The sequence below is a fragment of the Centrocercus urophasianus genome, unplaced genomic scaffold (assembly GCF_019232065.1).
Source record: "Centrocercus urophasianus isolate 14NV4802_14NV808 unplaced genomic scaffold, USGS_Curo_1.0 seq_27, whole genome shotgun sequence".
In the NCBI taxonomy this organism is placed as follows: domain Eukaryota; kingdom Metazoa; phylum Chordata; class Aves; order Galliformes; family Phasianidae; genus Centrocercus; species Centrocercus urophasianus.
This window is the reverse complement of record NW_024884833.1, coordinates 6,951,069-6,967,657: the sequence shown is the minus strand read 5'-3', so window position 1 is coordinate 6,967,657 and position 16,589 is coordinate 6,951,069. Positions and strand designations below refer to the sequence as shown.

Below are 16,589 nucleotides of genomic sequence, written 5' to 3'. Positions count from 1 at the left end.
TGCTAGGCAGCACTAGTAACTTCACAGAACTGGGAAATGATTTCAGTAAGAGACCAGGAATGTAGATTGCTAGTCCAGCTGTTCAACTCTCTGAGTACACACATCAGTATTGCTTTTGTTTCTAAGCAAGTGTTCATGATCTTCTGATGAAAAGCACTGTAGAAGTTTCTAAAAATACCACATTGCCAAACAGCCCTTCCCCTTTCCCTTCCAATCTCTTTAGACTGCTTTTTGTCATCAGCCTGCAAAATTACACAAATCAGTCAGCCCAGTCCTACTTAAATGATTCATAAATCCAATTATGTCCGCTTCTTTATATAGCGAGCTAGGCCCTAACAGACTCAACCTTCAGGATTAGAGGATGTGTAGGTAGCTGACCTCTGACTCTCTAACTGCTCAGGGCATATACATGGTTCAAACACACAGTTCTACACTGCAGTGAAGGCACATGAATGATACAGTAATCTTCATCTGTCTTGGAGGGACTGGAAAAGCCACAGATGCTGTCTTCACAGCTGTTACTGCATGCAGATGTGAATCCAACGGAGGACCACCAAGATGGTGGGGACTGGAGCACCAACCCTGCAACGGGGGGGTTGTTCAGCCTGGAGAAAGGATAGCTGCAAGGGAACCTAACAGCAGCCCATCAACATTGACAAGAGGAATCAAGGAGATGCAGGACCGCATCTTCATGCAGTGCACAGCGGGAGAACGGGAGAGTGTAGACAAAAGGTCAAATGAGAGGCTCAGAAGGGATGTAAGGAGAATTATTCTTTTTTTCCCCATGGAAATAGCCAAGTCACAGATCCAGAGAAGCTCTAGTGTCTCTGACCTTGGAGCTTTCTGAACCCCAGCTGGGTAAATGCCCAAACAACCCAGTGACCTTAGGCTGGTAAAGAGGTTGGGCTAGAAGCCTCCTCAGGTTCCTTTCCACATGAATGATTCCATCATTCTTGAGTTACCACATGACTCAAGTGCAAGCGCCAGCTTAAAGCAGGGCACCACATTCATCATCTTGCCCCTTGCTTCTGCTTCCAAAGTACAGCTTGTGATACACTGCAAAAAGATTTTGATATGCAGCTTGTAGGGTCTGTAATACTGCCCTGTAAGGATGCACAAATATACACGCTTTCCATATCTCAAAACAGTAATTCCCAATTCGTTAATTTAGAAAGCAAAGGCTTCCCTGTAAGAAACGCAGCCCAGCATAAACATATCCCATATTTCACATGTATTTTTTCCTGAGGTAATAACCAGTACAAACCTCTTTATGGCTCACCTGGCCACAACCTTTGACCTTTACGATGGATTTTTATTTTTTTATTATTATTATTATTATTATTATTTTTTCACAACCTAGGCATACAGACTTAGATATTTCACAAATGATGTTGTTAGATTTGGAGTGCAAAGCTGCACAATTGTAAGCTACTAAATTTTGTATTCACAAAAGTAGGGAAAAGTATATTGTGACAGATGCTATATGATGGACAACTTAGGAAGAGCACTACAGAAATATACAGCATATTTTTCTCAATAGTTTTGAATCTTTTTGGTCATCAAGTCCACCAGATCTCACACAAAGATTTCAAAGCTTTATTCTGCTGAAAAACATCAAGACACTGCTTGTTTCATGTTGTATCTTTGCAAAGAAAGTGTGAATTAGTATATAGATTAGCATGAAGTAGCACCTCTACGCTCTTTCCCTTTATTTTTTGATAAATAAAATAAAAAATAAAACAGCAGCACAGGAACAAGCTGAAGTGTTTGATAACCAGCAGTAAGAAAAAATGATAGAGGAGAGAATTAATGAATATAGCATCTATCCTAAACATGTTTATTCTAAGCACATCTGCAATGTTTTAAATTGCATAGCAGCGTCTTGAAAAGTACATTGATAACCAAATGTAATAGTGGGACATAATTTAGAACGTGAGACAGAGATCTTGGGTAGAGTCCTTGCTAAATCCTTTCTCTCATGATAAAAATCAATTCACCAGCAGAGTAAGTAAAATTGAAACAACTTCCTCTAGCACAAACAATTTCTGGTCGATTAATTTTAGAAGCTATAAAAACTTATTAGAAAAAAAAAATATTTTAAACAAATCCCAACAAGCTTGCACTATTTTTCTCCTCAAATATCATACAAAAATGCTTATCAACACTCAAAGGACTTCTTCTTTACACTGAATGTGTCCATTTTATGCAGGAGTGACATGGGCACAATCTGGTTGAACATTCATTTTGCTTATATCTCAGTCATTCCTCTTTCCTTTATGTATCTTGACTGCTCCTTGCAAAGCAGTGAAACAATATTCTGCTTTTAGCAATTTATTTGCCCTCCGTCACAACAAGACAAGCCCTTACAACATCAAGAACTAACATGGCAATAAATTCTTACAGCAAAAATTAATTAAGATAGCACAGTAAAGAAAACAAAGATCCCCTTCTCATGGAGATCATTACACATATTTAGAAAACACAAAAGAATATGGAGAATGCACAAAATGTAATATATGCAGAACATTCTTTTGCTTTTTTCCTAATACAGAGGTTAATTTAAAAAACAAAGCTCCAGATAGCAGATCTTCAGCCAAATTAGTCCTTCAGAGAACTAAAGCTCTGCGTCAAAGTTCTAACTCTTCCTACCTTATTTATACTGGCAAACTTCCTGCTCAAGAGTTGTTAAGAAGCAAAGCTGTTCTGCAGCCTTATTCAGTAATAGAAGGGCCTCAGTTTAGGGTATTCTACCTACTTCTGGGTGTTCCTCTTCAGGAAAGATTGAAATTGGCTGCTGAGAGTGCATGGGAGAATAGAGAGCAGAGCCATCAGAGAGAAAGCAGGTGGACTCAGCCACCTTAAACATTCACTTTCCAGTCCCACAGTTCTTGGTAGGTCTCAAGCTGGGTGGCTGGACATAACTTCTGAAGCATCTTTTTTTGATACAGAAGTGACCCTGGAATTCTGCACTGAGTTGGGCTTCCAACTTTCCAAATTTCCTGATGTAAGGTTTGCATACCATACAACATCAGAGTTTTTCAACTCAGGGAAACATTGCTAGAGAGTCTCCTAGAGAGCCCAGCTGGGACATTCCTGCCTATCTACACTTCACTGACATTCTCACATCATATTTTCTGCCACACAGCTTCATATGAAAACGGGGCTTGCTTGTTTGTTAGTTTACATAATGGCATCTTATTTTTTTCTAGGTCTTTCTATGATGTCCTTAGAGTCCTATTAGCTTTGGTTAAATACCAGGGCTGCTCTGAAAAAACTGCCTCCTATTTGATTACGTTGGATCACAACGTCAGAGGTGGATGTTGGTGCTATGGAAGTGAAGGATGGTCTTTCCCACTGGCATTCCATTACATGTTGTTGAGTGTGACAGATGGCAGCAGAGGGGCGCTCTGATAGAACAACATCTGGCACAGAAGTGCAGATGAGGCAAAAGTCTGTCCCCGAATTCCTCCATGCAGAAAAAAAATGGCACCCAATACATTTATCAACACTTGCTGAATGTCTATGGAGACCAAACACTGGATGCGAGTGCAGTGAAGCAGTGGACAAGACAAACAACATTATGGCCATGCAGATTTTTATGAGCATGGCACGCAGACCCTTGCTTATTGCTGGCAAAAATGCATGGCTAATAGTGGTGGCTATGTTGAAAAATAGTGTTTTGTATTTACTCTACCAAATAGTGTTATTGTGTTCTTTTTGTAGTTTCCAAGGCAATAAATAGAAGGCATTACTTTCAGAGCAAGTATGTCGCAGGTGATGCCCACATCTCCAAATAAATTACTAAACCACCTGTAGCTATCCAGCTCTCAACAATGAAAGGTAAGTCAATTTTTTGGTTTTGCAATACCAGCATAAAGATCATTTGCTCTCTGAAAATTGCCGTCTGCTAATGACTTAGAAAAAAACTAAGCACACTTTTCATATTCTCTCTGAAAGTACTTGAGAAAAGGTTTCAATTGCAAGGTTAAGACGCCAAAAGGGTTATATTTACCTTAATGATGTACTATACAAAAATATGCAGCAAAACAACTCTGTGTGTGGCTATTTTGTTTCTCAGGACTCAGTACTGAGTCACTAAGCAATTCCAATTAAGACTACCCTTTGTGCTTAAAGTAATTTATTTATTCCCAAACACATGCTGAATATTTATATTTGCTGAAGACACCACCATAGAGTAAATCCATTCTTTTCCAGTGTTTAGCAAAGAGATGAACTAGTCCAGGCCTGTGCATGATTATTTGCATAATTTTAGCACAGTTCACTGCACTCTCCTCTTCAGTCCTCTAATACTTCAAGCTCTCAGTAAACCTGCAAGCGTTCATTCTAAGTCACTAGAGAAATCCAGAAGAACTAGTTCTGTTTCAGTGTATTACTCTGTTGAATACAGCTTCATAAAACCTTTTAAAAACATAGCTAAAAGAATGAACAGTATGAACAGCACACAACAAAAAAGTCATCGTTTCAAACTAACGAGTGGTTCTAGCTGACATAACTTGACCAGTACCTTGTGAGGAATGTTGATTTTTGAGAGTTTTGGTCTGTTTGCAGTGAAATACTTTGGGCGTGACGTACAGCTGTGCTCCCAGTCCCACTCACAAGGAGATGGCAGTGCAGTAGTTTGCTCCCTGAAAAACAAAGCCTCATTTTAGTTATGTTCAACCACAAGAGAGTGATTGAAAGCCTAGGATGCATAGGTCCTTGAGATAAAGAAGATAAAAAATGTATTTTCCTGGTTAGTTTGGCATGCTTTAGCTTTCCTGGCAGTCAGGTTGAAAAAGTCCTCAAACAAAGAAGAAACCCACTTGCAGCACCACTACAAACTTCAAGTCAAGCACTGACCCTCATCAAGCAACTACACAGGCCTGCACATAAGGGCATAAGACATTTTTGCAAGCAAAACAAGGTACAGACAAGAAGCACATTCATTTTCCATTTGTTGCTCTTGTACTCCCTACAAGGTGTTTTGGCTTTTAGTTTTAACTTAGTCTGTAGAGTTAAACTAGTAACAACATTCTATCTCGAGCATAATCTCAGTAAGAACAAATACGTGCATTTCAGTTACTTCAGCTGCTAATTTAACAGATCCACCTGCCAGCTGCAATTGCACTGCCTACTCCTTCCCTGCTTAGGACTGCTCAGCAGGCCTCCATTAACCTTCCTTTGCACAAGCAGTATTTTCACTGCCTTTAAGTATTGCTTTTAGAGTGCTCCTCCTCTCCCCACCCCTTGTCATAGCCCTTCATTATGTTATGTAGGAGAAGAGAAAAATGAATGGTTCACTACAGTGAAGGGCAAACTCATAAAAGAAATACAAAGTCCTTGGTTAGAATGTTTTTCCCCTCAATGCCTCTTGATTGTCTTAATTCCTCTCAAAGGGCAGCTTTGCAAAGTATCCCACTTTCAAAGATACAGCCAGACTTCCCTAGAGAAGTAGTGCAAGCATGGCAGTTGATTGATTGCTTTTCTTTCTTTAAATAATTTCTATGGGTTTTTTTAGGTTAATAATCCCTAGCTATTACTTTCTAACAGGAAAGCCACAAGAAATAAATAGTGCAAACACTCTGCAGAACTTCCCCAAATATCTACAAGTCCACCTATTTTATTGATGTGTTTTGTCTCACTCTTCCCCCGAGTACAATCAAAATGAGCTTCCCAGTTCAATAAGGGACACTTCAAACTTCAGATTTTTTTTTTTTTTAAACAGTCTCATTAATTTCTTCAAAGCTTCACAAATGCAAGCACCTGTGCAGTTTACACTGTGAAGATAAAATGTAATTTTCCCTCTCTGCTGACTATTCCAGCACAAAAGTACATTTCTCAAAATCAAACACTACTTTTTTAAACAAGGTAGGATTTCTGAAGTCACAGAACAAAACAGTGCTTAATATGGATTTCTATTATCAACAAAGAGCAACAACATATACAAATTATGAGCAAACATCAGCTTTAGTGTTACAGTCTTCATAGTTCCAGGCTGTATGCAGAATACTACTCTTTTGGAAGCAACAGAAAAGTTACACAAGAAAGCTGAAACCATGTCATTATTAGTATCATAAGTTGACACCATGCAGATGTCAACATTAATGAAAATCCACCTGTCACAGAAATCACATCACTATTACAAGTAAAAATGGAAATAGGAAAACATATTTTCTAATGCCTTTGATATGGAAATGGAAATAATTGCCTTAGCAAAATGATGTATTTTCCTTTTAAAACTTTCAAGTAATAGTATTGGAGCAGGCACCATACTCTAATGCTAATTTTTGTCTTAGGAAATAATTAAGTGCAGTAAAGGAAGAAATTAGGAATGCACCTGAATTTGCAGTGTGCAGTTGTCAGATGGGGACCTGTGCACCTAACATTCAGCATTAGCTTTTGTAAACTGTTTTATGATGTAAAAATACACACTTCTAAAATGCTTATTTTGACTTTTTCCTGATGTGAACCTGACGGAAGTTGAGTGATAAACTGATGTTAACAAATTGAGTTATTAATTTGCTTATTCCTTTTGCACAGAATAAGCCACCCACAACTATGAAAAAAAAAATCAGTGTTTATTTTCTTTCTTGAACTTCTTTTACGTTACAGCAATTATTGGTTACCAGTACTCAGTGAAAATACAACAGGATCCCCACCTCAGTCCAATGACAACAGCTTTTCTGCTTTTGTGAAGCAGTCAGAATAGCAAATCCAGATGTAATCCAAATGCATCTTAAACAGCTTGGAATTTCAAGTGTATACAACAATTGTATCAACTAAATCTCTGTGAAAGGAGGGAGATGCCTGATTAAGAACACTGGAAATCATCTCTTTTATACCGATACTCAGTAGTAGATGAAAGCTAAGCAGCCACGTTTGAGTCACCAAACAGAAAATAATGGAAGCTGCAGCTAGGTACTTTCATTTTGGACTGCTTGTTTCAAGCTGCATCTCTGGCCAAACAAGCCTCCTTGAAAACAAAGAGGAATTCGGCAAGAATACACCAGTGCTTTCCAACACAATTCCTCAATGCTTCGAGAGCAATCACAGAAGTCTTCTGTCAGCATATAAGGAATGGCTGCAAAATTCAAAGAGAGTGGCTTGTAGATAACATACACGAACAATCAAAGAAAGTCACAGTCTAGGACATTACACTGTCCCATGTCCAAATACATTGCACTAAGAATCCCTTTTAACAGGCAAAGTTCAGCAACAGCAACACCAATTGCTCTTCAGTATAATATCAGAAACATAGGAAAAACTTGCAGAATTAATGCTGGTAAGTCTGGAAACTGCTGGCATTGATGCAACGGCTAGACTACTTGTTATGGGCTGGGTGGCACAACTGAAAAATCATCCTGTGCTTTGGGTTGGAGTTGTTTTCACTGCCACCATTAGAAGAAGTGCTTTTGCAGAAAAAATTACAGAGTAAATGTGCATCAGTCATAGATTAATATTCACATTTTACTTCAATCTTCACTTTGAAGTCTTGTTTACACAAAACTAACCTGAGCCAGTAGAAACGTGTCTAACCATTACCCATGAACAAAAGCCTCACACATTCTGTGCTACGTCTGAAACCAAGCGACATTCTAACACAGAACTGGACGGTGAAGGACCAGAGGGCTGTGAAGATGACCATCCATTGAGGCTACTGGTAGAGGGGCAGAAAAATGATCAGCGTCCTTTTCAGGCTATTAGTTTTTGAGGGCAACACCAATGAACAAGGCTTTCTGAAATCTAATATTGAGCTATACAGCAGAGGGGAGCATTCTGTATTACTCTTAAACAAAACAGAATGCTCTGCATTTCATAGTTTGAATATTTAGTAGTCTTCGCTAATTTATCTTTTAATAACTAAAACTTCCCTTCAGGAAAAAGCAGTATTTCTACGTATGAGGAACTCTTGCTTTGTAGCAGAGAAGGAAAGATGCACACGTGTGGAAAAGTATGTTTCTCTTCCACTTTTAGAAACTGCTAGTTCTCCCATGGATAAAAGTAGAGTATGTATTTTCTCAAAAAGGGCAGTCTGGGGAGTGGACAGACACACACGTAGCAGATTCAGCAGTAAAAGCAACAAACGTAAAACAGCAACTATTTCATTTTCATTCTGTTCTTGAGCAAATACCTCCCTTAGGAAGAACATCTGATTATTCTGGTAGCCAGGGAGAAAAAGGTACACAGAAATCTCTAAGAAAACCATGATTTACTACACTTGCAGGAGACAGACTGTACTGAAGGTATGGAAAAAAGATTACCTGTCTGAACAACACACTTCTTCCCTAATGAAAAGTTTTCAAATTGCAAGATGAACACAGGTTTTCCTTTTGTTTTTCCCTGACAACATTTTCACACTTACCCTGGATGTTGCCACAGGTTTGCATGTCTACCCTCAGGAAGCAGCTCCCTCTTGTTAAGGGGAGTGATTCCTATTGCTGCTTCTAAAATAGTAATATATTTCTTGTAGCGCATCCTGCCTCTCTCAGCAGCTAAGGTATCCTCCAAATGCAGATTCTGCAGCTGAAGTCATGGTTCTTCACTTATCTGAACTGCCGTTTTTCAAAACATGCTGCAAGTTCAAAGCATAGAAATAATGTTTTCTCCCTCTCTTCCAGAGTTAGCAAGAGAGGAAAAAAAAAACAACAACAAAACAAAGAAAAACTCCTACCGGATTCCCCTGAAACGTCATTGTTACATAATTCGATCTTTGAATAAGACACTAATGAAAATGATTGAAGAGACAATCACGGTCCTAAGCCTGGCCGGATAATGCACATTCTCCAATTGACTAATCCCTTGCTAAATCTCTGCTGCCTATAATCTTCCAAGTACTAATGGAACACTAGGTAACTTCTCGTCAAATCTGCATAGAAAACTTGAGACTTTTTTTTTTTTAAATTAAAAAATTAGGAAGACAAAGAGTTTTGGGTTGGTTTTTGTTTGTTTGTTTGTTTGCTTTTTCCAATTTTTCTCCTCAGCACTAAGAAAATATTGGAAGCGAGATCTAAACTGCCCAAAAATGGCCTGGCAAAACTTTCCCTTACTTGACTTGTGACAGAATTAAGAACGCTAAAGACTCCATTAGGACACCTATTAGTCATTCTATTGTGCCTCACACAATGCCAGAAGCCATTTAGTATAAGAAAATTGTTTGAGCTGTGAGGTAGGCGGCCCCAGGTAGTACCTACCAGGAGATGATGCAGAAGTTAAAATAATAGTGATGTGTCAGAAACGCTGCAGTGCCTTCAAGCCACAGTAGGCTTATCTGATTGCAGAAAGGCCAATTAAGGAACTGCTTTAATGCTGTTCAGACACCAACGTGGTAAATACAAATATTCAACATATAATTTTACTTACATTACTACACAGGTGCACAATATTTATGTGAAAATACTACAAGAACAGGCGGAAGAGGAGGTCCTTCTAAAGACTTTAGCTACAACTCCTTTACATCACATAGCTTAGTTATTCTCTATTATTACTGGACACATCTGTATTTCTGTTGAGGTGACTTCATATTGCATTTACAAACTTCTAAGATGAAAAACATAAATTTTCATTATATAAGTTGTAAAAGATTCAGCTTGACAACAACTTCTTTGTATAGCAATTGCCGTGTCCTTTGCTACTTACACTCCTGTTTTAGCCACATTAGGCATCAAACATTTAGTCAAATGTGTAGGTTATGTTCACACAAATATGCACATACAGAACTACTGCTAACTAATACTAATAGGCAATCTATGGGACAGGTCCTGGAAGAGCAAAGCAAAATTAAGCATTTCTTAAATTGAAGGAGTACTGTTACAAATAACCAGCAAAGGGAAACTTTCAGTTTTCACCTACCTAGCTGCTTACACATACCTACCTAGCATGCTTATGTATAAAGAATATAGAGTGAAAATTTGCAGAGTTCTAAGAAAAGTAACATATGAAACATGCAGAAAATAAGTTAAGCAATGAATTGCTTCTGCAGGTCCAAAAAAGCACTTAACTACAACAACAAACATCTGTATAGAAAGTATTAAGAAGCTTAAGAAAGTGAAGTACTACTAGAAGTCTCTAAGCACAGCTGATGTCATTAAGCTTGCATGCATTTTAACTTCTGACAGCTTTGGAGGTCTACTACAGGGAAGGAAAAGATAGGAAGTAGGCAGTATTTCTGACAATTCCACTTTGCTGAGAACCTTTTAGCTGCAATAGTCTGTGTTAATACCCAATTTTACTGAACATAAAAATGTTCTGATAAAATCCAATCTTCCTTCAAAGTCAGTGTTGTTATCAACTTTGTTATCACTACAATTTCTTCTCAAAACTTTTGATTCTTCTTCCTGTTTTCTGTAGCACTTTTTTAACCTTGAAGTTTTCCCTCACAGATCTAAGGAACAGATCTTTCTTAGAAAAGTTTCCCCAAAGTGCTTTTCTCAGCGTCCTAAGCAAAGTCTGAAAACCATGCAGGGCAGCTCTGGTCTGCCTTTTGTTTCTCTAGAGAAAGACCAATTATCCTAATGGCTAGTTGCAGGGCATGTGCTCCTTGTACAGACAGATCACAACCAAACTCATACAAGAAGCTTAAGTTACTTCCAAGGACTGATTCTGGCTATCTAGAGTGAGTAAGGGCTGAAACAGTTCATCAACTTCCTTCAACTTTATTTGAAACAGAAATTCAAAGCTACTATAGTACATCCATTGTTAATGAAGGTCTACTTTTGCAAAGCAAACAAAAGATACTTTCATCCATTGTGTCCTGCCAAGGAATGTCATCCACTCCCCTTCTTCCAACTTTGTACTGTTTCAGGAAGAATGAGTTTTATTGAAAGGACACAACGCAATTTTCCTAACTGGACACATATATACTAATGAGCAAACTTAATCTAAGAATTAAGCTGATAAAAAAAAAAAGGATTTGTATCAACTTTAGGAACTTGTGGCCCTCAGCCATATCCACATAGATAACATCAAAAAGATTACTTGGTTACTCAGTGTATTTGTACATTGCCAACCTTCTCCCCATGGATTCCATGTTAATTGCCACCCAATTCACAAAATTAAGAATACCCAGTAACACGTATTTTTAATAAATGGATAGAATGTACTGTGGCAATATATCAAAGCTTGGAACATTTGCCACAGTCTTACTAAGATAAACTACAGGGAAAAAGGACATGTGAAAATTGTTAGGTTTCCCTAAACTTGTTTCAACTAAGGAAGCACAGAAAAGAATGGAAGAACTGAAACAAACAAGTCCGGAGGATTTCAACCTTTCAAGAGCAATTCAGAAGCACTCTAAGCATTTTAGAGTGTTTTGCAGAAATACTCTAAAAACTTTAGACTCAACTGCAGTATAAAGCAAGCTGTGTTTCAGGAAGAGGGGAAAAAATGACAGAAACTCCTTTCTGCACTGAAGAAACATTTATAAGATCAAAGCAAAAGCTTCTTTCTATTCTATCCCTTTCTGGATATAGAGCACGCTTCTTGTAAAACTGATGACAGAAGCACGATCACATCTTCAGTCACTTCAGACTCAACTCTAAATGAAACCACAATTGCCCAGTGTAGAGAAAAATTACTTCCAGCCTTTGGAAAGTGAGAATCCTTTTTTTCCTCATCTCTCAACAACAAAAATCTCTCCAACACCTACAGAGCAAAGAATTCTGTCTTGGAGCGAGCTAAAAACCAAAGGTCTTCTCCTACGCACTAATTCTTGTGTGACAAGAATAACAACAGCTGACAATTGTTAACCTGCAGAGCACGTGTGTTTTGTTTGGACCATACAGACAAGAGCAGTATGGGAAACAGTCAGCGCACACGTAAAGCTGCAAACAGTCTTGAGGCAAAGGAGCACTAAGGTTCAGATTTTGGGGAGTGAGGGGGGAATTCCACAGAAAGAGTAGGGCTTGGAAACTTCTTTCACACAGCTGTGGTGATTGAAATTGCTTTTGGCCCCTCCCTAGACAGCATCCCTCGCCCGAACAGCCCATATGTTCCTGGAGATTCTCAGAATCAGCTTATACAAAGTTGTGCTAAGGAGGCTAGAGACACCAGTAGTCAAATCTGCTGGCTATTAAGCAGAGCTAGATGATGAAGCAGATGTTAGAACAGAGAGAGCAAGCTGGACTAGGGACAGTCTTGCTGCCAACACTGACATTCAAGGGAGATTTATCGGTTTTCTCTAATGATTTCCCTTAAAAAAAAAAAAAAAAAAAGGCTGAACATGAAGCTTTGGTTAACATGAACTCAGGCACTACTGAGCTCTGTTTTTCAGTAGAGTGGGGTCTGATGTTAAAGAACTAGTTTGGGGTGACAGAATAATGACAGAAAGCTTTTGTGAGAAGTGTTACTAAGCCAGTGTGAGGAAAAATATGAATCCAAAATACCTGACCTCATGCTTCGCTCCATGGAAGCACAGCCACCTCCAAGCTATGATCCTGCATCTGCTATTTCACATGTATGGAGACCACACCTGAGATAAAGCTCATGCTTTTCAGAAATAGATTTCTCAACAGCAACTATTATTTGGTGGGGCAAGAGAAGCAATGACAACAGAACAGAAAGGAAAAATCAGAACAAAATGAGGGTGTCAGGTGGGCTTCTGCCTTTTTCCTTGTATCACACAGCTTCTGACTGACCCTAATAACTAATCACACAGCATTTTTGCATTATGACGTTATATATGTGGAAATACACCACTGATGAGTTTCATCCTCTCTACAGCTCCAGATTAGGAACTGCTGTTATCTTTGTGGTTCCAGCACTCCCATACACAATGACAACCTGACCTAAATTCAGGAAGCCTTGGGTAGCTCATGTTTCCTAAAACAAAACACGCAGCTCATGAATATACAGCAGGGTAGATGGCATACAAGATAACAGACAGAGCTCCCACAGCTCCTTGATTTTCTAAGCTCAGATCATAAACACTGTGTAAGCACTGGACAGAAAGGAGTCAGCACACACTGCGTTCTCACTTGAAACAGAAACCTAACCTGATTTAAAAGAAAAACACAAAAAAACAATCCAAGTGTAACAGTTTAAGTAGTGAAGTGACCTACAGTGGTCCTCACAGCTGCACAAAGCTGCTCCATTCCCACACTACAAGCAGCGCCTGCGTTAATTATGCAACATCTAAAATAACGAAACCTCGGTTTTGACTATTAAATGCAGGCTTTGTTTTGGAAACAAACAAGTAAGTAAGATAAATTAATTGCAGCACATAATAAATCATGATTTATCTATTCACCGAAAAAACAGACAAACAAGCAGAACTTTCTGATGTGCAACATGGCTGTAGGGATAGCTTTAGAACTGGTAAAAACAACAACAAAACCCCACACTTTTATCAGACAAGAGGAAGCTCTGCAGACTCTGGGGACAAGACACAAGCATGTTAGAAAGTAGAAGGTGTATGAATTCAGACAGTTGAGAAGAACATGCCAGGGTTCCACAGCTCTCTTCTGGCAAAAGCATTAGGGACAGAAATCCAAGTAGAAGCAGAAGACTCAAATAATTCTCTTGGAAATTCCCAAACAATTCAAAGTACATGGCCACGGGGCTGAAACCAAACCTTTACTGTGACAGATGATGTGAATCTACTTCACTGTGGCCATGAAAACCACCAACACCCATTGTGGTGTGGCTGCCCTCTGGGCTACTCCCCACTCCCAGGCATTCCCCACTATCAAGCAAGACAGACATGAGAACACAGACCTAGAAACCATCCCCTGCAGCTTCACTGCCATAAATGTTTGCTTGGCAAATCAACGGCCTCATTTTTGAGAAGCCCTCCAAAGTTAGTAGTTTGCTGTAATTTGCTGGTTAGGATGCACAGGCCTTAATGCAGCTGATATAAATGATTTAATGCATTCTTTCTCCCCCTTCTCCTCCTATAAACGCATGTTTTCATACCTGTTTAAAAATAAGCCAAACAGGAAAGTCTCCAGCTTCAGCAAACTCTACCAACAACGCACTGTCAGTGCTTCCTTTCTGTTGGAAGGAGTGGTTTCAGGACCGATACAAGAGCACGAAACTGATGCAGCCAGGCCTGAGGAAAGTTACACTGTCCTTGAGACTGTTGTAGCAATTACACAGCGCAGTCTTGTAACAAGAGATTTCCCTCCCTCACAAGGAAGTGCTGGGGACAGACACTGCCTGTGGCTGTGGGCACACACAGATGCTGTCTGTCCTCTGAATTCCCACCCAGCTGGAGGCTGCTCTGAAGCAGTCCTGGAGTACTTTCTCACTTCCCACTCAGGGATTACCCTGAATAATAACTCAGGAAATTTCTATTGCTCTTACACATCTCATTTTGGGAGCCACATCAGCACCTATCCATTTAAATTGCTAAAAAAGATTTCCTGGTTATCTTCACAGACACCAAACCAGGAGAGGAGTATTAAGCAATCAAAAAAGTATCAGACACTTAATTACTTCAGTGCTGCAATTCTGAGGAGCTCTGCTGAGATTACAGGCCGTGCAGAATGCCAGGATCACCCTGACCCCACTGCATAACTCCAGAGTCTGTCTCTGGTCCCACAGCACCCAGCGTGGGGCAGCCCTGTGCCACTGAAGCACATCACGGTGCCTGGCCCACAGCAGCTGTATCACAAGGGATGTGCAGCCACAGCTCCGCCAGGGAATGCAGCGCTGAGGGCGCCGAGCAATTTTGCATGTAACAGTCTGTAAGCAATTATAACAGCCCGCAAGTCAAATGAATGCAGAAAGCTTCCTTTGGAGCCTGACAGAAGCTGCAGTAAGCACTAGATGATACTGAATACAAACCTCACCATCTCTAAATGACACACACGCACACACAGCAACTCCAGCTCTTTTCAAGAACGCTGAAGCCCTATAAACAGGCACACACACAAACTTCTTGTGCTAGTGCAGCCCCTTGCCACCCACACCCTGTGGGAGCTGGCAGGTGCTGCTTCTGGAGAAGCTCGCACTTGGAGCCTTCGATTCGGAACGCCTCAGTTTCACCAGCCGCACCACACGTGGCCGCTCCTTTTTATTTTCCTCTGAATCACAGACCTAAATAACTACCTCGAAAATAAAACTCGGTTACATAAAAGAAAAGCAAAGCCATTTCAATGTGTCGCTACGCCACCTCGATGGCTGCGCCCAGAGGTCAAAGTGAAGCCCTTTGGTGGCCCCTACCGGAGCGCTGCTGCGGGCCTTCCCCCGCGCTGCCCAGCCGCCGCGTCCAACGCGGCTCCCCGAGTGCAGGAAGTTGCTCAGAAATTCCAGAGGAGCGATAGTTAGAAAGACGCACCGGGGGAACGAAGGTTCTCAGATAACCCGCGTGAAAGATCTCTAGGTATGATCCTTCCGCACCCGAACAGCACGTACTGCTTCGCCCTGGAAGAACACAAAGAAGGAACAGGTCTGAGGCAGGACGCCAGCGAGCGGCCACCCGGCACCGGAGGCTCCGGCGGACGGCGCGAGCACAACGCACCGAGACGCAGCGCCACCCCCGGCCCGATGCGAGGGGCCGGCTCCCGAAGCCGCCCGCTCCTTTGTTTCACGGCGCCGCTAACTCGAAACTTCCCCTGACCCAGTTAGCCACAGCCCAAGGCACGGCAGGAATCCGCTCAGGATGCGCCAACAGAAAGACCGGAGGAATTTCGCCTAAAACAAAGGCGGCCCCAACCCCGCCGTCGCGGCTCGGCGCCTCCCGGGTCCCGCCTCTGCGGAGGGGGTCGAGACCGGGTAAACAAAATCCCCGATTCATCCGAGGCGCCGCCGCCACTTCCCACGTCGTATCGCGCTCTCCCGAGAAGCACTTAGCGCGGAAAAAGTCACCGAGAACCGCCTAATCCTGTTAGCGACCAGCCTCTCCCCGCCCGCCCCAGGTGCGCGCCCCGCTCCCGCCGACGAAGGGGAGGGGAAAGGGGGACCAGAGCCGCACCTGCCCCCGCGGCTACTCGCCTGCTGACGGAGCCTCGCCCGCAGAAGGCGTCCCGCCGGCCCGCAGCGGGCTGCAGATAGCCGGGTCTCGGCTACGGCCGCTCCTATCCCGCCGCGCCGGCGAGTCGGGCGATTTCCTGCCGGGTAGAGGGCGGGGGCAGAGCGGGGCGGGCTCCCGGGGCAGGTGCCTGCCTCGCCCCGAGGTGGGGCAGCGGGGACGGGACGGGACGGGACGGGGCGGGCAGCGCAGCGCACGGCAGCACAGCGCAGCAGGAGCGCCGTCCCGCCCCGTCCCCCCGGTGCTTCGGGCTGGAATTTCGGCCGGGATCAGCTTTCTGCCGTCCTGCAGCCGAAAGGAGGGGGAAGGCGAAACCAAACAGCCCGAACAAGATTCTTTGGAGTCGTGTTTCTCCTGCGTGTCACAGAGAATCCCTTATCTCCTCTAGCCACGAGAGCTTCTCTAAAATTAATCTGGGAAAGAGAACCGGCTCGGAAGCCCCCTGGCACCGCGCCATTCGCCCTTTGTCAAGGGCAGGTGTTTCTTGCTAAATATTCCGGATTCCCGGAGCATTCCGCACTCGCTGAGACCTCGTTTCCTTCTCGCTAGGTTTGTTTGCACAAGGAGCCTCAGGCAGAAACCGAGATAAGGAAAGCCAAACATTGCTACTCGCCCAGGCGCT

The 16,589-nt window shown here is 42.0% G+C and overlaps 1 long non-coding RNA gene across 3 annotated transcripts; it reads right to left on the bottom strand.

The window, feature by feature from the left end:
• Positions 1–4,525: 4,525 nt before the first annotated feature.
• LOC122164713 lies at positions 4,526–16,016 on the bottom strand. Of its 3 annotated transcripts, none has more exons than XR_006170301.1 (3): positions 15,911–16,016; positions 15,275–15,360; positions 4,526–4,646 (listed from the first exon to the last, which is right to left on the bottom strand). It is a non-coding gene; the product is annotated as an uncharacterized LOC122164713 (long non-coding RNA). The 3 variants fall into 3 exon arrangements; XR_006170302.1 differs by lacking the exon at positions 15,911–16,016 and adding an exon at positions 15,557–15,809; XR_006170303.1 differs by lacking the exon at positions 15,911–16,016 and adding an exon at positions 15,458–15,479.
• Positions 16,017–16,589: the final 573 nt, after the last annotated feature.